General features: G+C 38.9%; 1 protein-coding gene across 1 annotated transcript in view; it reads right to left on the bottom strand.

The window, feature by feature from the left end:
• GPR39 (G protein-coupled receptor 39) overlaps positions 1–27,902 on the bottom strand; it is a 288,144-nt gene that overhangs the window by 106,924 nt on the left and 153,318 nt on the right. The gene's annotated exons all lie outside the window — the stretch shown is intronic.

The following is a 27,902-nucleotide window of genomic DNA, read 5'->3' as shown; positions in this document are numbered from 1 at the left end:
CCATACCAACTTTATAGAATCAACAATAAACAAGTCCTGGAGGCAGCAGGGTTTGAGAAGCAGCCTCAACCCTAGAAACTTTCATCTCATGGACAGTGTGGGGGTCTAATGGCTGAGTAGGAGAAGATTAAAGGACGTTCCACTTTTGAGGGATGCAAAGCACAACTGTGCTGACCAGACACATCTCCAACTGTGCTGCTGTTGTGGTGGAGAAGGAACCAGCACATATCTGATGAGCACAGTAGCAAAGAAATGGGGACTCTGCTGGCTATGGGCACTTGCCAGAGAGCAGAGGTTTCAGTTCCAGGGAAGAGACAACAGTTGTAGTTTGCAGACACCATAGGGACTACAGAGAGTAAGATCATTTGAGGGGCAGTATGATGGGAGCTCTAGCTATGGCTTAAGAGTAGAGAGGAGAGCCCTAGACTGAGTCATAAGACAGACCTCAGAAAATGACAGTAAGAAGGATTTGAGGCTTGAGGCATTATTCCCCATACCTTGGGACTACAATTTGATTACACCAATTGCTGTTAAAAACAAAATAAATAAATAAATGTAGGCAAGTAAAGAAGAAGGGGTAACTATGGGGATAGAGAAGACCTGGGTTCATTTTTGGAGGAAGATAATGGAGCTTAAAAAGTCACTTCTTTTTCAATGAAAAACATCAAATGGTCTCAAGAACAAGAAGATTTCTTAGAATAACTTAAAAAGGACTTTTAAAACCAAATAAGAGAGATCGAGGAAAAATTCAAAAAAAATAAGAGCAATCCAAGAAAATCAAGAAAACTGAAAAGAAAGTCAACCAACTTGAAATAGAGAATCAAAAACTTAAGGAAGAAAATAATTCCTTGAAAACTAGAATTTAGTAAAGGGAAGATAATGATATTCTAAAACACACAAAAATAATAAAACAAAATAAAAAGAATGACAAATAATAGATGAGAATGTGAAACCTCTCATCAGAAAAACAACTGATCTGGACAACAGATTGTGGAGAAATAATATAAGAATAGTTAGACTGCCTGAAAATTATGTTAAAAAAGAATCTTAATACAATATTACAAGAAATTATCAAGGAAAATTTCCCTGAAGTTATAGAACAAGAAGGCAAAGTAGAAATAGAAAAAATTCACCAACCTGAAAGAGATCCCAGGAATCCCACCTTATAAGAATATCATATTGAAGTTTCAAAACTGTCAGGTTAAGGGAAAAATGTTGGAAGCAACAAGAAAAAAAAACAATCTAAATATCATGGGGCTACAACAAGGATTACAAAGACCTAGCAGCTACTATATTGAAGGATCATAGGTCTTGAGATGCCATATTTCATAGAGGAAAAAAGTTGGGGTTATGACCAAGGGTAACTTACCCTGGAAAGTTAAGTATAATCTTGAATGGAAAAAAATGGACATTTAATGAGCTGAAGACTTTCTGGTATTTGTGACAAAAATAGCAAAACTTAAGGGAAAATTACGGGCAGCCAGGTGGCTCAGCAAGTAAGAGCACCAGCCCCAGTGTCAGGATGACCTGGGGATCAAATCTGGGCTCAGATACTTAGCATCACACCCACAAATAACTGGCCGTGTAACCTTGAGCAAGTTACTTAAACCCAATTGCTTAAAAAAAAAAAAGAAAGAAAAAAAAAACTTAAGGGAAAATTTGACATATAAAGTAAACAGTAAACACCAATTATAAGGAACTCAATAAGGTCAAATCATTTACTTCTTATATATGAAAATATCATTTATTTTATGACTGTCATTTTTATTTAGGTAGTTTGAAAGAAAAGCTTGGGATAAGCAGAGGATCATGGGGTGGTTCTAAAAAAAATAAAACTGTGTAAGGAAAGATAAAAAGGAGCAATTATCTCATACAAATGAGGCAAAAAAGGAAACAATGACACAGAAGAAGCTAGTGGGGAGAGGACAAGAAGTGTTGAAACCTTACTCTCATCAGGAATGGATTAAAGAGGGAACACCATAGATACCTACAAGGGTATAAAAGTCATCTAAATTCAGAAAGAAACAAGACAGCAAGTTGATGGAGTTGTGAGAAAGGATAAGGAAGAGATTCTTGGAGAGATGGGTAGGTTAAGGTATAGAAGGGCAAGGTAGCAGGTAGAAGTAAACCAGAGGAGTGAGGAGAAAAAGGAATAGGGTGAGAAGGATTGGGAAGGAAAATAGGATGGAGAAAATTATACAACAAGTAGTTATAGCATAGAATGTAAATGGGATGAATTTACCCATAAAATGGAAACTGATAACTGATTAAAAAAATTTGAATTCAATGATATACTGCTTTTAGGAAATGCTATAAAAATGGGAAATACATACAAACATAAAATAAAGGTCAGGAGTAGAATTTATTATCTTAAAAAAAAGCAGGGAGTAATCATGATCTCAAACAAAATTAAATCATTTTAAATAGATTTAATCAAAAGAGAAAAATAAGGGAACTATACTCTGTGTCAGTCATATTATTAAATATTGTTTTAGACCATTTAAAATAACTAGATAATATAAAATACCAGAGAGTACACATGCCAAAACAGACACAGAAACTATATGAATATAAAAATAAAACACTTTTTATACAAATAAAGTTAAATAATTGGAGGAATATTTATTGTTTCTGGGTAGGTAAAGCCAATATAATAAAAAATGACAATTTTACCCAAATAATCTATTCATATAATGCCATCCCAATTAAATTACTAAAAAATTAACTTACTGAGTTAGAAATAGTAATAACAAAGTTCATTTGGAAGAACGAAAGGTCAGGAACTTCAAAGAAACCAGGGGAACAAAGATATAAAGGAAGCAGATTCAGATCTTATGCCACATTACAAGGTGAGAGCATTATTGAAGTGTAAAATGGGTAATTTTGATTATTTTAAATGAAAAATGTCTTGTATAAATAAAACCCTATGCAGACAAGAATAGAAGGAATGCAGAAAATTGTGGGAAAAAAACTTTCATAGATAATCTCTGAGATAGAATGTGATTGGTTGGAATATTGCTGTGGTGTAGGAAATGAGTTAGTTGATTTAGAAAAACATAGAAAGATTTGGACTTGGGGCAGCTAGGTGGCACAGTGAATAGAGCACTGGCCCTGGAGTCAGGAGGACCTGAGTTCAAATCCAGCCTCAGACACTCACACACACACACACACACACACACACACAAAACTAGCCATGTGACTTTGGGCAAGTCACTTAACCCCAATTGCCCTCCAAAAGGCAAAAAAAAAAAAAAAAGATTTGGACTTATGAAGGAAGACTTATGGGCTTCAGAGAAACAGATACCAAGTGGAAATAAGTACAATACAGTCTTACATATATGTGTATGAACATATGTGTATATATACATATGTGTGTACGAACATATATGTATATATACACATATGTGTGTATACATTCTTAATTGTAGCCTTTGGCAGGGGGTAGGGGAAGGGAGGGAAAAAATAAAGTAAATAGTGCATAGAAGAAAAAAGAAAGCCCACAAAGAAGCAAAGAAAAGCTGGGCAGCTTTGAAAACAAATTATAGTATTTATTATATAGGTTTTCTTGGAATGGAAATTTATTGTTTTATATGGAATCTTCTCTTATGTTCTGCTGTGCACATGGCAATATTTTTTTTCTTTTCTTACTTTGTATTTAAGTTTAAAATAAAATTTAAAACTAAAAAGAAAAAAAAAGAATTGAAACTCCTTGGAAATTTTTATTCTTCATATTTGTATCCTCAGCACCTAGCATAGTTCCTGGCAGAGGGCCTCGTAGGTATTTAAATGCCTGTTTATTGATTGACAAGTTGCAATAGAAAAAATATTCATCCCCTAGAAATTTCTTTTTCCCTATATGAACACACTTACTTAATTTTCATATTTTCAATAGGAAAATATGATTGATATATAAAGTTCTATGTACAGACAATATTGTAGCAATTTATTTAGCCATAACTTGAAAGCTATCCCTGTTGTCAAACCTTACTTAATATCTCAAATTACTTATGTTCTTGATTACTTCCCTTTTTAATGTGAAAGTTCATTTAATGGAGAGAAGTGATGATTTCTAAAGTCTTATACAGCTCTAAATCTATTATCCCATGACTAAGAAACCAAATAGGTCACTTGTGCCTAGAAAAGATGGAAATAATAGAGAAGTTGCATTTTCCAGCCAGAAAAAAATATAAATAAAGAATCAGATTGTTCAAGGAGTAATAATCTGAGCTTTCCACCACCTCTGCATTCATTGAGCCACCCTCCAGGGTCATTAGAAACATAAAGGAAATCACACTTGAGTCCACAAAGGTATAAATTAAATGTCTGAAATTAGTTACCCCCATAACATCTGTAATTACCAGCTTGAGGAATATCACTGCCTGGCTGAAATATGGAACAGGCTGTTCATCTGACTTACTCCAGGAGTCCAGGACCCTGACTAATCTCCACTCACGAAGGCAGGAACAGAAATGACTAATTTGTGCAGGTCTTGCTGTGATCTCCCCAAAGTGAACTTCTGGAGAGTGAAGTACTGTGGGCACCGGGGGAGGAATGCTGGGCCTCATAAAGCAAATGGTTCACCAAGTTTCTGCTAAGGGGTGGAAGGGAGGAGCTGATTGGGGCTGGGCAGCAGTTTCAAACTTCCAAAAACCACCAGGTCATCTCGTCTTGTCACTGGATCATTTTACAATGGGGCCCTCTGAATAATTCATAGTGTGGGGTCTGTGTGCTGGTGTTGTACTGTCAGAATGGCTAACATACTGCTCTAATCTATAAATACTGACTATAAATGTTGCAAGTGGATAGCTTTATTTTATATTGCATTGCTCTTTCTCTTCTCCTCCCTCCCCCTTAAGTGTTGGAGAAGACAGCAGATATTTTACTGTCTCTCTTTTAGGAGCACCAAATGCTACATTAGTGTTATTAACATATGCATTAGCTCAAGCTGATTTGCTCTTCCAGCTGCTGTTCCCAACTCCCAATGAGAGGCAGCAGCAGTGAATCAGATAACACTAATGAGTGCTTTAATGAAGTTCCTGCAGTGGAATTTGTCGCTTAGAGAGAGACATTAAAAAACACATCTTGTACCCTTGAAATTTTTTTAAAGGTTTCCTTCCCACCCCCTCAGTAGCAAAGGTCTGTGTCTCCATCTCCCTCTTCCAATTCACACACACACACACACACACACACACACACACAGACACACACACACACACACAGACACACACACTTCTTTCCCCAAGAAGCACAAGATGAGCCCCTGAGAAGTGATAACACCCTCAAATCCATTTCCAATTCAGGAGCAGCGGATTGGAGTTAATTAGGAAAGTCATTCCAGTTGGACTTTTGCCAGTCTCACTGGGCCCCTGAAACAAGCCACCAGCCCCATGTTTGTGGGGCAGGAAGCATCTTTCCACTTTTTCCTTTGGCTTTGTCCTCAACAAAGTCCTTTCCTTTGCTTTTAGAGCTTTAATAATGCACCCATCCCAGTGATGACCTGAGTAGGATCCTTATTTTATGGAGTTTAATTAAGTTCAACATCATAAATTGGAGTGTGATTCCTTTGGTAAGAAGGAGGGAAAATACTATTTTCCAAAAGCAAGGGAAAGAGAAGGTATGTGTGAGATAGAGAAATGAAAAAAAAGAGAATATAAAAGAGAAAAAGTGAGACAGCAAGATTGGGGAAAGGGGGAGAAGAGAAAAAAGATAGAGAATGTGAGGGTTATAAAGGCAGGAACTTATATTTGATTGGAAGTTCCATGGGCTGTAAGTGTTTGTTTCCATGGAATTCATCAAGTGCCCCCAGTCATGCTGGCAGACACAGGAGAGCTCAGATAAAGCACTTCTCTGCACATTTTGGAAATATGTAGAAGTGACACTAGAAATAAATCAAAAGGAGGCCAGGAAAAAAGGAAAGTCCTTCTTACTGATAAATGTGACAGCCAGCCCTCTGCATCAACCTGATAGGGGGCGCTTCTTCGAGAATTAGGCCATTTGGCAAGTGAAAGATTGGGTTTGTGAGAGCAGATTCCTTGGCCCTTTGGGAAAATGAGTTGGTGAAGACTTGCTATGGCATTCCTTGAGTCATTGCCAATTAGTGAAGCCTGGAAGTGACAAAGCAGTTCTTTGGGATAAAGGGGAGGAGCTGGGGTCTGTGATAGACAACTTTAAGGTCTGGTCGATGTTATGCCAGTTAACCTCAGCTGTTTAGTTCTAAGTGTCTATGAGGAGACAAGTAGATACCACAGCTGGCAGCCACCTTGTCAGGATTTAATGGAAGCAGGAGTTGAACTAGTTAATGTTTTATTGCATTCCAGCTGCTTCAAGGAGCACACTAAAGTTAGAATGACATCCCAGGTGGGCATTTAGAAATATTTTCACTGGAAAATATGACAGGTATTCTCTGAGACTTCGCAGTCTCCTCCCTCATGCAATATGGCACAGGTTGTCCATAACTAGTTGACTATAGACCTGACTGCTAAACACACTGCGTTAGAAGAAAAATCCTGGTGAGAGGATATAACCCTTGGGCACCCCTAACCACTGCTTACCTTCAGACTTTACCAAGAGAAGCTGGAATACATAATATAGTAGAGAGGTAAAATTAGTCATCAAAGAAGTATCATCAGTAACATAATATAGGAAGTAACCGGAGAGGGGCAAAGGTATGGGTAAACCTATTTCTCCTCTACCAATTTTTCCTACTTGCTCCCTTTCCTCTATCTCACCCTCTAACCCATAGCCTACTTTCTTCAACCCAGGGAAGGAGTGGAAAATATAAGAAAATACATAACATAACATCCCCTGAGATGACATCACAAGACTGTGAGGGGTTATAAAAGTACCTCCGGACCAGAAGCTAGTAGAAGTAGTAAAGACAGCATAAAAATCTGGAGATAGGAAGTTTGACGCTCTTTTTGTGGCCCTTCCTAGAGCCTATTACAACTTCAAATTTTGCTGTAATCTTTGGCAATGACAATTACGTTAGAGGCTCTAAATTCCAGCAGTACTTTGGACAGCATAATCTCTTTATATGTCTTTTTATATGTATGCTTTCTTTGTGTGAATGGTTAACAGATTCTTAATTGGGGCTAAAATCCCCTCCAGAAAACAATTATCTGATCCTTTCTCATCCTGTTAGCTAAAATAAATGCAGTCACTCATTTAATCAATAAAAAGCAGGTGTGAAGCTCCTATTAAGTGTCAGACACTTGGGATACAAAGTGCCTCCTCTTGAGGAGCTTATATTTTGATGGGGTAGGGGGAAGAACAAACACATAAATATACAAAATATATGCAAAATAAATGCAAGGTCACCAAGTGAGACATTATCTAGAGGAAAAATGCAACCCCAAGTGGGAAATATTACAGGTGATGATTCCCCAAAGTAGATTGAGAAGGGGCAATCAAAGAGAAGAACCAGGAAAGACTGGTGTCACAATAATCCAAAGAAGAGTGAGTTTCCAAGAGGAGTCTCCAACAGGATAAATGATGCAGAGAGATCAAGAAGGATGAGGACCGAGAAAATTCCATCAGATCTGAAAAATGAAAAATCACTGGTAACTTTGGACATAGAAGTTTCCATAGGTACAGTAACAGTACTGTGTGGTAACTATAATGGTTACTTGCTTAATTGACACAACTGTTCTGTTTTGTTTGTCTGAAAATTTCCCAGAGGCAATCAATGCTTTTTATTAATCCTGTATCTCTGATAATAGTAGTTGACATGTAGATACTATTTTAAAGCTTGTAAAGTCCTTTACATGTATGTGTATATGTATATATACAAATCCACACATATAATATGTTTATACACATAAAAACCTGTGCACATATATGTCAAGACACATGTCTTGACATATATGTATGTGTTTATATGTATATACATATTATATATACTATATATGTTTTATCTGAGTCCTCTAACAACCCTGTGAATGAAGAAGATATTAAAAATATTTTAACCTCTATTTTATAAGAGGCTGATTGAGGTTAAGTGACTTGCCTAGTGTTGAAGACAGGATTTTAACCTAGGCATTTCTTTAAGTACAGCACTCTCTCCACTACATATACTTCCTTTTCTGTTGAGACATATGCATCTCCATTTCTTTAATAAATTCTATTTTAAATGAACAAAAGTCAATTTTCTCTCCCTCTCCCAATACTGGGGGGTGGGAGAAATAACCTTTCAACAAACATACGTAATCATTCAGAACAAATTCCCAAATTGACAGTGTACCTCTCCAAAAATGTCTCCTTTAGCACCCTGTGTCCAGCACCTCTCTGTTGAGAGGTGAGTAGCATGCTTCCTTATTGGTCATCTCAAATCATGGATGATCATTGCATTGCATCGAGTCCTAGTTTAATGGAGAAATTTGATGTAATATATTGGGTATTAAAAAAATCCTCAGGTTCACAAGACTCATGAAGAGCAGTCCAGTTCTGGTGATCATAGCAAAATCTTTTTTCAGACCAAACAAGAGCAAGGGACAGGAATGATGACCTCATTATCATCAATACTGTCTTTGGAATAAAGAGACAGACAATTCAAAGCACTTGACATGAAAATCAGAGTCCATAAACACCAGCACTTTGCAAACCACCAGAATGAATGCTATCAGATTAAGAAGATTGTTCCTGTATTAGACAGACAAAAATCACTGGGTTATTTCATATGATAGGCATTCCATTTCCTTTCAAATTTCCTGAAAAAGCTGTATTTGCATATGAACCTATCTGCTTCTTCAAAATACCAGTTTCCTTCTTACCTTCAATTTAAGAAAGGAGTGTATATTTTTTCTTCTTCTTATCTTTCATTTTGAAACTTAACCAAATTTGTCCTCTGACTGAACATGCAATTTTTACAACCTTGTTACAAAGCCATACTGATTGGAGATTTGAGATAAGAAAGTTGAGGAGGATTAAAGAACCCCTTCAACCCCTCTATTCTCTCATGGTAAAACAAGTTGTTTCTAGAGAAGGGAAACCAAGGCAGTGCCCAGATATCTTTTTTTCTCCTGCACTGAATGGTTCATTCAGTTTTATTTTCTTCCTTAGAATCATGTGCTGTTCAGTTGTTTCCCTCATCATCTGCTAAATATATTTTGACAACCAATTTGCCTTAGACGATGAGATCCAGACCTTTCACAGAATTCTCAGTACTTGTCTATTCCCTTTCATTTCAAAAATAAGTCATTCTCTCATGTATATCCCATCACTTTACCTTGACCTCTAAATTTACATAATTTTACTCTGCCAACAAACAGATGGATTCAGTGCCCTTATGTCCCCTCATATGGTTTATGGGATGTCTTATCCCTTCTTCTCTGTTACCATCTATGTAGCATTTCCTTGAAAATCCATTCAAAATTCACTCATACCAAGAAGTCATCTTCCTTCATGATTCCTATCCTACTTTGAGCATCCCTTACTCCCTCATCTTTCATCCTTGTGTGTTCAGTTGTACTAAAGTGACATTTACCTTGATTGATAGGTTAGTTTTTAAGCGTTCTTAGTCATTTCACTTTTGTATATGCTCTGTCTTCCCATTCAATTAGAAAAAAGGGATCCAATTGTTTTATGAGGAGCTACTTTTGATTTCTCTGGATTTGGACAGGACACAAGGTAAGAATAAGAAAGTCAGTGTGAGGGGCGGCCAGGTGGCTCAGCAAATAAGAGCACCAGTCCCAGTGTCAAGATGACCTGGGGATCGAATCCAGGCTCAGATACCTAGCACCACACCCAGAAATAACCTTGTTATTTGTAACCTTGAGCAAGTTACTTAACCCCAATTGCTTAAAAAAAAAGTCAGTGTGGTATAGCAGGAAGGGTGATACACTTGGAGTTAGGAGAGACCTAGGATTGTATTCCACCTCCATTTCAATTACCCCGTTATTTTAATCACTACCCGTGTTTCCCCGATAATAAGACCTATCCCGAAAATAAGCCCTCCCCTTACTGTGTAAGATTCCTCTAAAATAAGCCCTCCCCCAAAAATAAGCCCTATTGAGATTGCTACTGTTGTGAAGGTGATCCCCTGCGCTACATGCTACATTACGGTACCTTCTGTATGCACCGTCCCTCCCCCCCCGGGTGAAACGCACGCCGCGCTCCGAGCTGCATCCAATCAGAGCTGCAGCAGTGAGCGCGTCATCCTGTTCTTCCCCAGTGATTTGCTTGCTGGCGCCATTGAGAGCAGTGCCGCGGAGGAGAGCTGAGGCAGGACAACATAAGCCCTCCCCTGAAAATAAGCCCTCTGGTGTTTTTCTTTCAAAAAAATTTAATAAGACAGTGTCTTATTATTGGGGAAACACGGTATTAATATCCCTTTGACTTCCCTGTCAATAATACTTTTCTGTTGCCACCACTAACTGCTATGTGTTGTCTTCCCTTACTATAGGAGTTCTTACCCTGGACTCCACCAACTTCTTATTTTTATGTGTATATTTTTATAATTGCTTTGCAACATATGTTCCTTTATAATCCTGTACACTGTATTTTATGTCTTTAAAAAACATTACATATTCAGAAAAGGAGTCAGTGGGCTTCACCAAATAGCCAAAAGCTATCTATGACACAAAAAAGATTAAGAAAAACTACCCTATCCAGCTTCTAGGATAAGAACTCACTGTTTGACAAAAATTGCTGGGAAAACTAGAAAACAGTATGACAGAAACTGGGCATAGACCAACATCTGACACTGTATACCAGAATAAAGTCCAAATGGGTACATGATCTAGGTATAAAGATTGATACTATAAACTAATTAGGGGAGCAAGGAATAGTTTAATTGACAGATTTATGGAGGATGAAGGAATTTATGACCAAACAAGAAATAGAGAACATTGTGAAATGCAAAATGGATGATTTTGATTACATTAAATTGAAAAGCTTTTGGACAAAGTCAATGCAACCAGGATTAGGAGGGAAGCAGAAAACTGGGAAAGAATTTTTACAACCAGTGTCTCTGATAAAGGCCTCATTTCTAAAATATATAGAGAACTGAGTCAAATTTACAAGAATACAATTCATTCCCAAATTGATAAATGGTTAAAGGATATGAACAGGGAGTTTTCAGAGGAAGAAATTAAATCTATCTATAGTCATATGAAAAAATGCTCTAAATTACTATTGATTAGAGGGATGCAAATCAAAACAACTCTGAGGTACCACATCACACCTATCAGATTGGTTAACATGGCAAAATAGGAAAATGATAAATGTTGGAGAGGATGTGGGAATGTTGAAGCATTAATTCATTGTTGGTGGAGCTGTGAGCTGATTCAATCATTCTGGAACTATTCCCAAAGGACTATAAAAATGTGCATACCCAGGGAGTAGAAACCACCCAAGAAAGATAGCTGGACTCTGTGTGAGTGCTACTAGAAGAAAGTTTTCTTAGGGAAAATAGTTGGAATAAAAAATGACATGTAGATATCATTCCCCAAGCTTTTTCCATAGCTCAGGTAATCAACAAGAGAAACCACATATGAACATCATAAGTATTAATTTTCATACTTGAGGATTTAGTCACTTATTCAAAATCACCAAAATAGCCCAGGGTTTAAGACCAAAATGTTGTGTTCTATTAGTTTGATAGGTTGCCATGGCCAAAGAATTCATCACCAAGTGGCACATCTATTGGTAATGAACCTTTCTGCACTTAGCTGGACTGAACCTGAGAAAGCAAGTATAGTCTGTTCCCAGAACAAAAGTGAAAATCTTCCCAACATGGTGGAATCTAAGAGGTTTTGTGGCTAGGAGGCATGAAGTACTTATATATCTCCAGAGAATTCAAGTTTAGCCTCATTCATAACCCATTACAAAAAGAAAGAAAGAAAGAAAACTTGCTAACATAAAAGATATAAGAAAAATGCATGACCAGAAAACAGATAGGCTGATGTTCCACTTTGTATCTCCATAATGTGAAGGTAACTTGAGGGGAGCTCCCAATAAATGGAATGGATTTCCAGTGACAAATTTATTAGAAGACATGAATGAAAGTTATATGGAAATTGAGGGGATGCCTGTCAATTGGGGAATGACTGAACAAATTGTGCTATGTGATTATAATGAAATTTTATTGTGCGATAAGAATGATAAGCAGGAGTCTCTCAGAAAAACCTAGAAAGACTTGCATGAGCTGATGCAAAGTGAAATATACTGTGGAAAAAGTAACAGCAATATTGTAAGATGATTAGCTGAGAATGACTTAGCTATTCTCAGCAATACAATCCAAGACAACTCTGAAGGACTTACGATGGAAAAAATTAGATCCATCCCCAGATAAAGAAGGAAGGAAGGAAGGAAGAAAGGAAGGAAGGAAGGAAGGAAGGAAGGAAGGAAGGAAGGAAGGAAGGAAGGAAGGAAGGAAGGAAGGAAGGAAGGAAGGAAGGAAGGAAGGAAGGAAGGAAGGAAGGGAAAGAAAGATACATGGGATGGATAATGAATGAATTCTGATCTGCATTCATAGAGGGAACACCTATATCACTGATGTTACAGACCAGTTAGAGAATTGGAATATAGATTTGGGTGTGTAGGTACCAATTCTAACCACTTTATCATGCAGCCTCTCTGTTTCCCCACCCCTCACAATAAATTCTCTCCCTTGAATAATTTGCAGCTGCCAAAGACCACCCTAATGTTCCATTCCACTTACCTCCCTTTGCTATGATAAATGCCCTCATCTGGGTGTCCAATGCGTCCTTAGGAAAGGAGCCTAGGCTCTTACCAACTAAGAAGTCACTTATTCATCCCCTGGCTCTGGTAGCTATGAGAAAATTCCAGCAGCCTGTAAAGCCAAACAACAAACTGACTCCTGACCATGGGACCATCTGTGTGAGGTTGTTTAATTCAGTTTGTTTTGTTTTTTCTTTCTCACAGCTGCAGCAAATTATTCCACAGTTAAATAAAAAAAAGAATAATTGGAATTTATGCTATCCTGATTTTTACTTAGAAAACTAGTAATAAGTGAAATTTCCCAGGCCAGAAGATGAATACTGGATAGTTTTGTCAGTCAACTAACCAAACAACCAGAATTTATTTAGTGTTTGTTATTTACCAAGTATGGTACTAATTGCTAGGGATGCAAAGAAAAAAACAAAATCAGTCCCTGCTCTCAAGGAATTTACATTCCAATTGGAGGGATCGACATTTGCACCAAGTATATATATATATGTCTATGTATGTATGTATGTTTGTCAGATTCACAAATTTAAGGCAACCTTAAAGGGGAAAGTTTTATTAGCTTGGGGAATTAGGAAAGGCCTCCTGCAGAAGATGACTTTTGAGTTGAGACCTGAAGGATGTCAAGGAAATTAGGAGGCAGAAATAAAGAGGGAGAATATTACAGACATGGAAGACAGCCAGAACAAAGGCACAGAGAGGGGAGGTAGAGTACTATGTTTGAAGAAATGAAGGTAGGACAGTATGACTAGAGTTTTCAGAGCATGGAGGACAGAAATGTATAGGACACTGGAAAAATAGCAAGGCAGGGGAAAACTTTAAATGTCAAATAGGAGATTTTATATTTGAGTCTTGAAGTATGAAAGAACCAGAGTAATTTTTTAAGGATGGTAGGTGATAGGGCTGTTATACTCTGCTCTTATCAAACCTTATCAAGATTATTATGTGAAGTTGGGAGGGCACCATAGTTTCAGAAAAACATTGACAGACTGGACAGTATGTAGATTGGGATTTAAATCAAAATATTTTGAGCCATGGACCCTTCCCCCCACTTTTGCCAGTCTGGTGAGCTTATGCATACTTTCTCAGAGCAATTTTTTAAAAACCACAACTGAAGGAAAAGCTAAATTTCAGTTAGAAGTTAGTGAAAATGAAGCTAAATTTTTCCCATTCAAGTTAAATCTACGAATGGACCTCCAAAGGATCCGCTATTAGCTCAAGGATTAAAGTCCTCAATTTGGCATTTGAATCTCTTTACAACCTGACCACTTTTTGTCTTTCTAGCCTTACATAGTATTACTCTGCCCCTACATTCTACAGTTCAGTCATTTTAGCCTCACCTACCTCACTATATCTTCCATCTTCACGCATCTTCACTGGCTGTCCCCTTATCTGGAATGCCTTCTTACTTCACTTCGGCCTCCTAGCCTCTCTGGTTCCCATTCAAGGCTCACCTCAAATACAAAGCTGAGAACTCTTGATCCAGAGAAAGGCAGCCAGGATGGTGAAGAGCATTTCATCCATGACATAAAGACCAGTGGAAGAAAGCATGCATATTCAGACTGGAGAAAAGAAGAGTCAGGGAAAAGGTAGGAAAAGGGAGACAAACTAGTCACCTTCAAATATGCAAAAGACCATCATGTAGGAGAAGGCTTAGATTTGTCTTGTTTGACCCCCAGAAAACTGAACCTGGAGCAGAGAGGGAAAGCTGCAGAGGCAAATTTGGGTTTGATGCCAAGAAAAATTTGCTACCAATTTGAGCTATCAAAAAGTGGAATGGGCTTTCTCAAAAGGATTCTTTCTTCTTGGAGGTCTTCAAGCAGAGGCTGAATGCCCACTTGTCTGGTATGTTATAGTGGGACTCCTTTTGTGGATGGTTTGGACTAGATGGTCACAGAGGTCCCTCCCTCCCAACTCCTTCCATCTCTCAAATTCTGTGATTCTTTGGAGGATGGATTAGAACAGAGAGCCTCAAGTACAATGAACCATTTTACTAAATGATGGGATAATATAGTGGATAGGTCAGTTTCTTCTTCTCCTTGTGCCAGGCTCTGTGGTCTCCCCTTCAGCTTATTGTTTACCTCCCCCTCCCTACTTTGCTCATCAAAACTTCCTAACCATCTTACTTTATCACACTGAAAGATGGCAAGGCAAGAAGAGGTGGGGCCAGAGCCATTTTCAAGCATCATTCTGAGCACATCACTTCACTCTTCTACAAACATGAGGAATCCCCAGCTGCTTGTTGCAGCACATGTGAAACATTTATTATGGCATCTTAGGACCTCTGCCAAATACTGCCTTTCTTACTCAGCTGCCTTCTATTCCTGATGCAGTTTCCATTTTACCAAGATGCAACCGACAGATGTAAGATTACCTCAAAAAATAATTTTTAATGGAATATCTTCAGTGGTATCTCCAAATTACAGACTTGAAACGAGGCATCCTGGGATCCTTTTCTATTGTGAAGGCACATTTCCATCTCAGCTACCTTCCCAGACATAGAAGATATGTTTTGTTTTTGACACTGAATGAAGAAGTCACCTTTATTATCAGTGTCCTGGAATGTCTGAAAGAAAAGGTCTAAAGTAACAAAATTGAGGAACAATGATATTGGAGGTAGATGCCAAACAACAGAGTTGCATTCATATCATGGTAACAGCAAAATCATGACATAGCTAGTCAGCATAGACCTTTGCCTCTTGGCTATCTTAATGACTGGCACACATGGCCATATGAATGATTTAAGTAATACTGAAAAGAGGGTAAAAATTCCGTGATTTCCTATGGCATGGATAACTTAACTCAATGACCACTTGTCTGGTATGACTCCTTTTGTGTATGGGTTGAACTAAATGGTCACAGAGGTCCCTCCCTTCCAACTTCTTCCTGCTATCAAATTCTATGATTCTCTAGAGAACTAACTGGATCAGAGAGCCTCACGTACAATGAGCCTAAAATTTTAAAAAGGATGTTGTAAATATATTTTGTATCCTAAGACAATACTACTGAATCATTGTTAACAGGACATTCAGCTGTCCCTTTTCTCCCCTCACATGGCCACCGCTCTACTTCAGGTTCCCTTCACCCCTCACCTAGTCTACATTAATAATCTTCTGCTCACAGTTCCTGCCTCCAGTCTCTCCCCTCCTTCAATTCATAGCTACCAGATTGATTTTTGGGGGGCTGGGGGCAGCAAGGCAATTAGAGTTAAGTGACTTTCCCAGGGTCACACAGCTTGTAAGTGTCAAGTGTCTGAGACTGGATTTGAACTCAGGTCCTCTTGACTCCAAGGTCAGTGCTCTATCCACTGTGCCATCTAGCTGCCTCTGCCAAACTACCATTATTAAGGCACAGGACTATGTCAGCTCTCTGATCAAGAAATTTTAAGAGCACTCCCTATTATGTGCAGAATATCCAAATGAAAACTCTTCTGGTTAACCTTCAAAGTCCTTCCCTATCTGGGTACACCTTACCTTATACATCCCACACATTCTTTATTCCAGTCAAACTGACTTCGCCAGTTTGCTTCTTACCATATATGTCAAGATGGCATTAAGGATTGAGACCTAGTCATGAAATCCAAAGACCTGGTTCATGTCCTTCCTCTGATACATACTGGCTGTATGATATTGGCAAGTCACTTAACCTCTTAGTGCCCAAGAAACTCTCTAAGACTATATGTTACAGCGTAAATTGTTATTCAAGTCGCTTCAGTCATATCTGACTCTTTATAACTCCATTTTAGGTTTCCTTGGCAAAGAAATGGTTTGCTATTTCTTTCTCCAACTCATTTTACAGATGAGGAAACTGAGGCAAACGGGGTTAAGTGACTTGCCCAAAGTCACACAAATGGTAAGTGTCTGAGGTTGAATTTGAACTTGGGAAGATTAGTATTCCTGACTTCAGGCCTAGCATTCTATACACCATGACACATGGCTTCCCCACAGTGGAGGTACAATTTTTCATTGGCAGAGGGAGTTTCCTTCCTGGAAATCTTCTATATCCATGAAATCACAAGTCTCATACAACAAAATCAATATGATACTACACATTGTGCTTACCTCACAAGTTTATTGTAAAGAACAAGTGATCAAATGTATATACAGTATTTTTAAGGCTTAAAAGACAATATGAATAATAATTATTAATAGAGGTAGTTATAAAACACAAGGCTGTAAAAGCTGTGATCTGGAATACATCATTTTCACTGAAATACAATGGATCCACTCTATAATCCATAGACTGACACCAGAGAGGTTTTGTTCTTATTTATACCAACATAGAAAAACATTTAGGTCTCTTCGAAGATGATTCCACTGTTGTAAAACTCAATGACTTATTCCCCTTTTAGAATTTTGAATGATGAACATTTAGAAATAAAGCATGTTGTCTCTTATCAGACTGCTGTTAACAACTTTTAAAAGATGATGAATGTAAGGTGAAAGAGAGACTTCTTTTACAATAAGGACTTTTCTTTATGAATCTGATAGGACCCCAAATAAAGGGTAGCTCCTTTCTCTCCTTACCTAGTCTATCTGTGGCAGCTGCCAATCAGACTCAATTAGCCTCTGAGTATTTCTTTTACTCAACTCAGATTCTTGGCTACAAAATTAATGTATTTCTTTAGTGGACGCCTCTTTTACCATTGAACTTGTCAATCAATCAATAAGATGGGAGGGACCCCAGACAGATGGACCTTGAAGTTCAAAGGAAGAGCAAAAAACAATTTATCTCCTGGAAATTGTTTCCACTTTCCTCCTTTCTCTCTGTGGCTGCCCATGCCTACCTCAATGGAAATTGGCAAGTGGCACTGATTACCTCCTTGTCACTGCACTGGAGGGGGCTCTGGCTTTCCCAGTTCACTGGAGGTTGCTGCTCTGTCTTTGGACATTCAACTAGAACACACCTGTCCCTGTCTGTCTTCGCCCCTACAAGCAACCTCCACATCACAGGCCGAAACATTCTCAATTACTTTTCTCATTCTCAGTCCCAAGTCATCACTCAATAGAGAAAGGAATGACCAGAGTCGAGTTATCTTAAAAGCTTTTACAGAGCTTAGGATATTTAGCTTGGAAAAAACAATCCGTAGCCACTGAATGGAGGAAATAAAAGGATATAGAAGAGTTAGCTGTGAAAACGTGGGTTTCTAAGTTTCCAGTGATTTGACCCCATCAACCTTAAACAGCTGATTTTTCACTTCTCTCTAGCATATATGCGTCAGTTCTCATAGGCCAGTTCATTCAATACCACAAATATGACATGCTCATTCCTACCTGCATGCCTTCCATCATCATTCCCTTTTTCTAGAATATTTTCCTTTCTACACATCTATTTGTGTCACAAATATCAGTTCAGGAATGTGGATTTAGATTTAGAGCTGGAAAAGCAACATCAAGATAATCTAGCCCAACTCCTTCCTTTTGACAAATGAAGAAACCAAAGCCCGGAGAGGTTAAATAAGTTGTCCAAAGTCACACAGATAGAAAATAGCAGAAGAGGCATTCAAAACCAGATCTTCTTACTCTAAATCCAACGCCCTTCCAATTATCCCAATTAGCCCCCTCTAGTTCAGGCCTTCAGTCCTCTTATCTGGACTATTGCAGTAGCTTCCTAATTAGTTTCTTTGCCTGCCCAATTTCTCCCTTCACTAATCCCTCCTTCATGATTTCACAATCATCCATCACAGACAACAAACTTATATTCCTAAAATACTGATCTGACCATCACCCCATTCCCCAATTCACCCCCTGACCAACTCACTCAAAAACCTTCAGTGGCTCACAAATGTCTAGAGGGTGAACTATACAAACTTTTGGCATTTAAAGGCAACAATCCCACTCCAAGGCGATTTCACATTCTTTCCCATCATGCAATTTTAACCAAACAGGTCTGCTTGCTGTTCCCCTCACGTGACATTCTGTCACCCCCTTTGTGCCTTACAGAGACTGACCTCCATGCCTGGGACACTTTGCCCACTTACTGTTGTCCTTTTAGAATTCTGAGCTCCCTTGAAGGTTTGGTTTGGGTGCCATCTCCTGTATAAGGTCTTTTCTGATTTTCCTAGTTATAAGTACTCTTGCCACTTCAACTCCAACATGTATTCGTTCCAAAATTACTCTGTATTTGCTCCATATATATCTGTATATATATATATATATATATGTGTGTGTGTGTGTGTGTGTGCTTGATATATATGTATGTGTGTTTGTGTGTGTGTGGTGTGTGTGATATTTATCTGAGTATATGTCACCCAACAGAACAGAAGCTCTTTTAAAGGAGTGGCTATTCCATTTTTGTCTCTGTACCTGCAATGTCTAGCACAAGTGTTTAGCAGAGGAGGGGAGGGAATGAAAAGAGTAGAGAGGGGAAAAAAACAAAAGAAATACAATTTTTAAAAAGAGTAGAGAGGATAAATGCCTTATCATTCATTCACTCATGAAGTTCTAGTCACCCCTGACCTCATTAATCTCCCTCTTCTGTGAAATATTGTAGCATCTGGGATCTATATCAGATAATACATTTTTTAAAATTATGCACAGTTCTGTGTTTCAGTTTAACATGCACAGAGGCAGTAGACTTCTCAAGGGCAGGGACCTTGACCCACATTTCTTAAGTAAGACTCAGCCCAGAGTATTTAATAGGTGCTCAGCAAATACTTGTTAATGGACAAATTGAAATTTTCATTCACTAGTTCCCAGCCCCCCTCTCTGTATATTCACACACTCTCTCTGGATAGGATAAGAGCAATGAAACTTTAATTAAGACACTCAAATGTTTGATTTTAATTACCCATTCCCTCTACCTGTTCATCTTGAGAGAGGAGTATCCTTTCTACTGCAAAGATTTTAAGACTCTGAACCAGCCTATCTACTCCCCCTCTCTCTCCTCTCCAATCTTTTCCCTCCTACCCCTTTTCTCCCTTGACCTCTCTTTTTTCCCCTTTCTCCGTTTCCCCTCTTTTTTTCACCCTCTTCCTTTTCTCTCTTTCTCCCTCTCCTCATCCTTTCTGGCCCCACTCTTTCTGCCCCACCTTCTCTGTCACCACCCTCTCTTCATCCCTCCTTCCCTTTAATTTCTATGCTCAAATGGCAAAAAAGGGCCCTGGGTTACAGAAAAATCATTTGCTGATCATGACCAGGATAATGTACATTCTCATTTCATGGTTCTCCTTCTTGGCAGATTGCTAGCTTCACATCACTGTCAGGAATTTAGCTAAAACCAAGATGCCACTCATCTGAGAACAGAAATTCCAGAGGTGGCTCACTGATTAGTTTGCAGGAGAGATCCAAGAAGTCGGTGCTGTGTTAAGGGGAATGCCATGTTTTGGCACACCTCAGCCTGGGTTTAAAAGTCCCTTTATCCAAAGAGCCGAGAATACAAGTGAGGTAGAATTGAAGAAAGAAGAGGAAAATTAATGGAGATGGCAATAGAATGTTGGGGCAAATGTAGTGGAGATAGAGAGATTGAATGAGGAATACTTGGGGAATATTAAAGGAGACAGACATTAGGGTCAGGAAAGAGGGAGAAGGGAGGCAGGTGGGAAAAATCATTTATATAGTGCCAACCATGTGCTAGGCAAAGTGCTAAGTGCTTTTTGCAAATATTATTTTATTTGATGCTCACAACAATCCGGCCAGGAAGGTGCTATAATTGTCTCTATTTTACAGTTTAGTGAACTGAGGCAGAGATTGGGTGATTTACCCAGGGTAACACAACTAGTGTCTGAAGCTGTATTTGAACTTAGGTCTTGTTGGGTCCAGAGACAGTTCCCTATCCATTGTACCACTATCTGCTTAAAGATTGAGACAATGGGGGTTGGAGGTAGAAAGACAGTGAGTGTGGAACAATGGGAAGAGAAGAACAATTTGAGCTGAAGAAGAAAGACTCTGTCTTGCTAAAGAGTTGGTCCAGACAGGGAGGACATGGAGTTAAACCACGTTAAGATGATAAGCAGTGGAGAAACCCATAAACACACAGTTTGTGAAAGTTTCATGGAAAAGGTGAGATTTCACAGATGCTTGAATGATAGAAGAAACACAGCAGGACAGTGTGAAAGAGAGATATGGGCAGAGAAAAGGTCATTCCTGGTTTACATCAGAGTCGGAAAGAAGGCACAGAATTGTAACTGGGATACCAGGAGCAAGAGGGCATGGAAAATAATTGCCTGAGAATAGAAAGCTCAAGCTTGAGCAGAATAACAATAACATACCTTGACACTGAGCATCAAGGTTTGCAAAGCAATTTACATACATTACCTCTTTTGAGGCTTATAATAGCCCCTTGAGGTAGTACGGTTATTATTATTATTATTGTCATTTTGCAGATGGGGAAACTGAGGTCAAAAATATCGAATAGTTAAAGTTGATAAATGCCAGCAGAGGGCATTTGACTCCAAGTCTGGCACTCTAGGAACAGTGCCCATTCTGGAAAGTAATAGGGAGCATTAATAGTGTACTTCTAGGCCTTTTTAAAATTTATCCTTTGGTTGGCCAATATATATCCAGTATACCAAGTACAGAAGACTTTAGAGACACACTATAGCTATCTCCAAGTATTTGAAAGGCAGTCATGTGGAAAGGGGATTTGATTTATTCTGTTTGGTCCAGAGGACACAACTAGTACCAGAAAAGTGATGGAAATCACAAGGAAGCAGATATAAGGCTCAATATACTATAAAAAAAAAAAAACACATTACTAACCAGAGCTGTTCAAAAGTGGAATAACCTGCCTAATTCAGAGGTTGTTAACCAGGAGTTCGAGATTTTATTTATATGTATGTGTATGTATGTATACTTACACATATGTGTGTATATATGCATACACATATATATAAATATAACTGGGCTCCTTCACGAGCCTATATGGGGCAGTTAGATGGCATGTGGATAGAGCACTGGGCCCTGGGTCAGGAAGACCCAAATTTAAATTCAGCCTCAGACAATTCCTAACTGTGTGACCTAGCACTTAGTCTTATTTGCTTGGGTATCCTCATCTGTAAGATTAGCTTGAGAAGGAAATGGAGAACCACTCCAGTAGCTTTGCTTTAAAAAAGGGGGGGGGGGGTCACAGAGATTCAGAGAGGACTCAAACAACTCAAAACAACAGCCACAATGAATGCTTCTATGTGATGTATGTTTTCATTTAGAAACATTCTTCTGAGAAGCGGTCCATAAAGCCTCACCAGGTTGACAAAGGACTCCCTGACAAACACAAAAAAAGGTAAGGACCTAATTGTTGTTGTTGAGTCATTTCAGTCGTGTCCAACTCTTCACGAGCACTTCTGGGGTTTTCTCGACAAAGATATTGGAGTGGTTTGCCATTTCCTTCTCCAGCTCATTTTACAGATGAAGAAAATGAGACAAAGTTAAGTGAGTTGCCCAGGGTCACACAGCTAGTAAGTGGCTGAGGCTGAATTTTAAATTCAGGAAAGTGAGTCTTCCTGACTCTAGGCCCCACACTCTCTCTACTATACCCCCTAGCTGCCCAAGAACCTAATTAGATTCACCTAATTAGACAATAAGTTTCCTCTCATTGGGGATATTCACCCAAAAATTGGATGACCATTGATTTGGGGATATTACAGAGAGAATCCATGCATAGGGAAAAGGATTGCAGTATCCATTTCAACTCTAAGATTCTGTGATCATTTGACTATAGGTAAAATTTGATTAGGGGTTCTGTGCAGAGCACAATCAGCTGAAAGAAAGGACCATTTTTCTGACAATGTGACAATATTCCCAATCCAAATCAGCCAGAGCACAAGACCTGCTGTGGGAAACAACGTCCAGCTCAGTTAGAGTTGCATCTTAAACACAGACTCTGTGAGCAGGAGTAGGCCACTTGAGGGTCAAGCCATTAATAAGCTACCTGACCAGCTCCACTGAGAGCAGAGATTATTTACCCCTCCAGCACCAGAGCAGGAATCCTCCCCAACTTTGCAAAGCATCCTGGAATTGTTTTGAGTAGTTTCCAAGCAATAAGAAAACAATAGCAACAAGGAAACAACAAGAAAAACTGTGAAAGAAGCATTCTAGGTCAGCCAAACGCAACCTTCTCTTCCCATAAGAACCTTACTATTGCAACTCATCTTCCCTCTTAGGTGGGAATAATTTGCTCCTTGTAACTAAAGGAGAAAAGAGGTGGGTACTGGGAAATTAAGATTAAACTACTCAGGGAAAGAACATAAAGACCTCAGTACTGACTTTATGAAATACCATTGGCAAATAGAAGCATGAACACCCAGTACAGAGAATAGATAACTCCATGAGGTAGCATTCATATTGAACCATGACTCAGAGTTACCTTGTGATGTAGAGGAAAGAATGCTAGATTGGAAATCAGAGGACTTGGTTTCCAATCTCAGTTTAGCTATTTACTGTTCTGTGTGACCTTGGGCACATCACTTAACCTCTCTCAGCCTCAGTTTCCTTATCTATAAAATGAGAGATTTGGACTAAATGGCCTCAGAAGCTCCTTCCAGTTCTAATTTGTGATCCTACATCAAAGCCTGTGGGCAGTATGGCATAAATTGTGTAACCTTACATAAGCTGCATAACCTCTCTGAGTCTGTTTCCTCTTTCACAAAATGAGAATATTTTCTATCCTTAGTTATTGTGAGGATCAAATTAGATAATGTAAAGTGTTGTGTACCATTTAAAGCACTAGCTAAATGAAAGCTATTATTAGCAAACAGATATAAAGCAATCATTATGACATTATGGCTATCCATACTCAATGAGTTCTACCTAGTACTGTCCAAAGGTTAAGAAATCTAAAGTCGTTTTCTGCTTATGTACAGGCATGATTGAAGAACACTGAAAGTTCCCTTTACCTCTAAATCACTTTTCTAACCCCCATGATCACCCCCCACTAGCAATCACCTCCCACTAGACTACTATGGTACTGAAAATTCCTACTTTTATGTGGTACTTGGTTTCTGCTAAAATATTACTGTTATCTTGGTAGGAGAAGACATTGAACTCACTGAGGAAGACTGATATAGTGGAGAGAGTGCTTGATTTAGAGCCATAACCTGAATTGAAATCCTTTCTTAGCTAGTTATTTTATCAATTAACTTCAACTTCCTCACATATCAATCAATCAACAAGCCTTTATTAATTGCTTACCAATGTACCAGGCAGCGGGCTGAATGCTGGGGTTGCAAAGAAAGGCAAAATGATCTTTGTTCTTGAGGACAGAGAAAGACAACTTGCAAGCAACTATGTATATGCGATAGATAGATAGATAGATAGATAGATAGATAGATAGATAGATAGATAGATAGATAGATAGATAGATAGATAGATAGATAGATAAATGATAAAATGATAGATGGATGATAGAGATGAAGAAAGTAGATGGAAGGCAATCTCTAAGAGAAAATATTAGCAGTAAGGAAAGGATGTATGAAGGACTTCTTGAAGAAGGTAGGATATGAACTGAGATTTGAAAGAAAGCTGGGAAACTAAGAGGGGAAGGCAAGGTAGGAGAGGATTGAAGGGATTGGAGATAGCTAGTAAAAAGGCAGAGTTAGAACATAAAGTTGTGTGTGTGAGGATATAAAGGCATTAAATTAGATAATCTCTAGGGCCCCTCCCAACCCTGAATCTATGATCCATTAATACATCAGCTTATTATGTCATAATCCACAGGAGCCTGTGGAAATAGGACACAAGATGAAGAAGTTTTGATAGGTACTAAAGGGGGAAAGGAGGTGTCAAAATAGGTTTAAAATCAGATATTACCTCCCCAAAAGGCATACTATGGGCCATCATCAGAGGGAAGGGCCCTGAATACCCATTGACATGTTTAAGGTTGATGTGGGAGAATGGAAATGGAAAGGCAAACGAGAAGAGGAAAACACTACCAAGAGAGAGAAACACTGAAAATGTGTTTCACATTGTCTAAAGCTGGCCCTTCTTGTCTCCTAGAACTTGTCTAACAGTGTGAGCTAGACTAAGGAGATCCTATGGATTAGTGCTAATTTCCCTAGGGTATCTTTAGGCTATTTCTTTCTCCAAGGGTGTTCATTCCCTTCTCTGCCTCCCAATTACCTGACATATTTCTTTGGAAACACTGCCAACCCTTGGCCTAAGAATAGAGCAGAGGATCTTAACTGTTATTGTATCATGGAAACCTATGACAATTTAGTGATGCCTAGGAACCTCTTCTCAGAATAATATCCTTTTAAAAAAAATTTTATAACTGGAGAAAGTACTAAATATGAATTATAGGTTAATGAAAATAGAAGTATGTTTTCTTCATCCAAATTCCATCCTGAAATCCTTCCCTTGAGGGTTTATGGACCTCAGTTTAAGAGCCCTCAGAACAGATTTTCATCTCTTGGTCCTCAGTGAAGTATAACCCAGATCATATGTGACTTTCGCTCATGCCTCATTATGATATGGAGGTCATCTGTGTTCTCAAAGACTATGTCAGAGAGCATTAGCTCTTGAAGTCCAAAGAAGCTGAATAGGCTTCTAATAGGCTTCCTACAGAGGGATTCTGTGTCTGTCTGAGGACCAGACTGGCTAGGTTAAAAGTTCATTTCCAGATGGTTCACTGTGGGTGAATATTTTTAGTCACAACAACTCATGAAGAACCATTATGAAGGAAAGGAGGGATTGTGATATGTATTCATAGAGAAATACCCACACTAATGAAATATTGGGCTTTTTAAAGTATAAAAGGACCTTAGTCTTCTTGATCTTGAACTCTTTACCATTAAGGACATTTTAAAGAAAGCTATAAAGGTAATTGTTTGAGCTAGCCTTACCCATCTACCAATTAGTTCCAAGCAAAGAGATGGGCATAGCATAGAAATGAATCTCACAATAGATATATGTGTTGTTGTTAAAATAGGTTCAGATAAAATGTAGAATCTTGCATTTAGGGCTGGAGGGAATATCAGAGATCTTCTGTTCAACCTCATTTTATGACCATATTAACATAATAACAATCCAGATGTCCAGCCTAGGAAAACTGTAAGGTTTGCCTCCTTTTTTCTTCTCTCTATCAGTGTCCTTTCATTCCAAACCACCCTGTCTTTATCTGTCCTCCCTGCTTCCTGACTACCTCCACATCTACCCCACTGCAACACTAACTATCCCTGCCATTACTAAGCAACCTCCCATGCTGCAAACCAGTGGTCTCCAAAGGGGAGGAGATGTTTCTAGGGGACTTGGGATCTTGGATGGGTTCCAATAGATATATGATCAACCAATAAGAGGTTGAAAAAACAGATACTGTCCCAACTACATTGTGATAGTCATTCATGAGACTTTTCTCCTATACAACTATACCTACCTCATCGCCAAATGTTCTCTTATTCTGCCCCCTAGATCTATTATGCAAAAGCTCAGTCCTTCCCAACCCCCACTTCTAAGCAAATCTTTGGGAACCCCCAGCAGCAGCTATACAGAAGTCATTGGGAAAATTTCATCTCTACCCCTTTTCCCCAAAATGACTTCATAACTTCAGCAGGCCTGCATTGGTAGCCAAAGACCTGCAAGAGTACTTCATCCCCTTTTTCATTTTAGGTGTGAAAGAATCATCCAGAACAAGAAGGTTTGGGTTGGTTGTGATGTGCATTACAGATCACCTTTTTCATCAAGCCCTCCTTTCTTCCCCCTTTTTCTATTACTATCACAGGTACCACAACCCTCCTATCTTCTCAGGTTCCCAATCTTGATATGGTCTTCCTCACTTTCCCTCATCCCACATATCCAGTTGCCAGATCTTTTGGCTCTGTCTCCCAAACTGTCACAACTTTCCCCTTCTCTCCATTCACACAGGCACCACCTCAGTTCAGGACTCCACCACCTCTTTCACCTGGGGTAGTATAATAATAGCCTCCTACATGGTCTCACTCCCTCAAGTATCTCTCAAATCAAGGCTGAGGAGATGAGTAAGTACAAAAGTGAGACAGAGAGCTTAGCTTGTAGCAGGTAAAAATGCTACCTAGGGAACACCGCCAGGGAAGCCAGGGAGTATGAGTGGAAGAACAGAACAGTTGATAGGTACATCCTTTGCCAGAAGCAGTACTAATATTGATTTAATAACTATTCTCAGAGTCTAAGTTGAAAGGAGGTGAGGTATGTGAAGGTAGATGGCAAAACACAAAATGGATACTTGAATGGACGTGAACCATGATCTAGGGTCAACTAGATACAGTTGGTTAGTGAGTAAAATCAACCCAACTTAGCAGAACAACTCAGTATCTGGATAAGTACTTAATCTTGAGCAATCTTCTTTGTGTTTTAGTTTCCTTATCTATAAAAAGGGAATACTAATACTAATACTTCACTAACTTACAATACTGGGAGAAAGTCTAACTATAAATCAGTATGTAAATCAGTGAGCTATTATTACAAGGAAAGATTTTCTGTTGTCAAAATAAAAAGAAAATTACCTTTTTAAAATTATCACCTGAAATAAGACACCAGACTAGCTAGAGTGTGTAGTGGATGGGGTGAACTGAAGAATAGATGCCATACCTTCACAGCATGCCCATTTCATTAACACCAGGTGATAGCTGTTAATAAGGATGTACAAAGAGAATTCATTTTTGGACGTGGACTTGAAAGGAGGTCAGACAAATGCCACTAGCACTGACCCAGAAATTGATATTAATTGAGGCCATTAGCCTGATCTTTTTATCATTCCAATACACTTCAGAAGTGCCTAAGTTGAATTAATCACTAGATGGAAGACAATGGTATCTGAGTCTTCCAAGTACCAACCTAGGAACATTTGGTAGTTTGAACAAAAGCTGGGGTCTTCTACAGCAATAGGTTCAGCAGTAGACTGATGTTGTCAATTTCCAGTTAAGGAGGATTATAATTGTTTTGGTGGGGTAGGATGATCACCTCAGCCATTTCTGGTCAGGAATGTGGGTAAATAAGTTCCTGATAGTTTGTCATCCCCTGTAAGGGTTATGGGATTTAAAGATCTCCCATGCCCCATGGACGTGCTGACATAGCAGAGCAAGAGAAAGTGAAAAGCCGAGCTAACGGTCCTGCGGTTGGCAGTTGGTGGCGGTTGCCTTTTTTTTTTTTTTTGAGTTAGGGCTCCTGCTGAGGACTGCCAGGGGCCAGAGCTGCTGGGAGCGCTCTTCCAGGACGCTGGGTGGTTGCTGTGAGTGGGGAGAGGAGGACCTTTGCCTGAGGTAGTCTGTTCTGTTTTAAAGGCTTGAAAATGTGGGTGCTTTCTACTTTATC

The sequence above is a fragment of the Petaurus breviceps genome, unplaced genomic scaffold (assembly GCF_028583685.1).
Source record: "Petaurus breviceps papuanus isolate PSGF00001 unplaced genomic scaffold, PetGlider_PUasm1.0 90752, whole genome shotgun sequence".
In the NCBI taxonomy this organism is placed as follows: Eukaryota; Metazoa; Chordata; class Mammalia; order Diprotodontia; family Petauridae; genus Petaurus; species Petaurus breviceps.
This window is presented reverse-complemented; position numbering and strand designations above follow the sequence as displayed.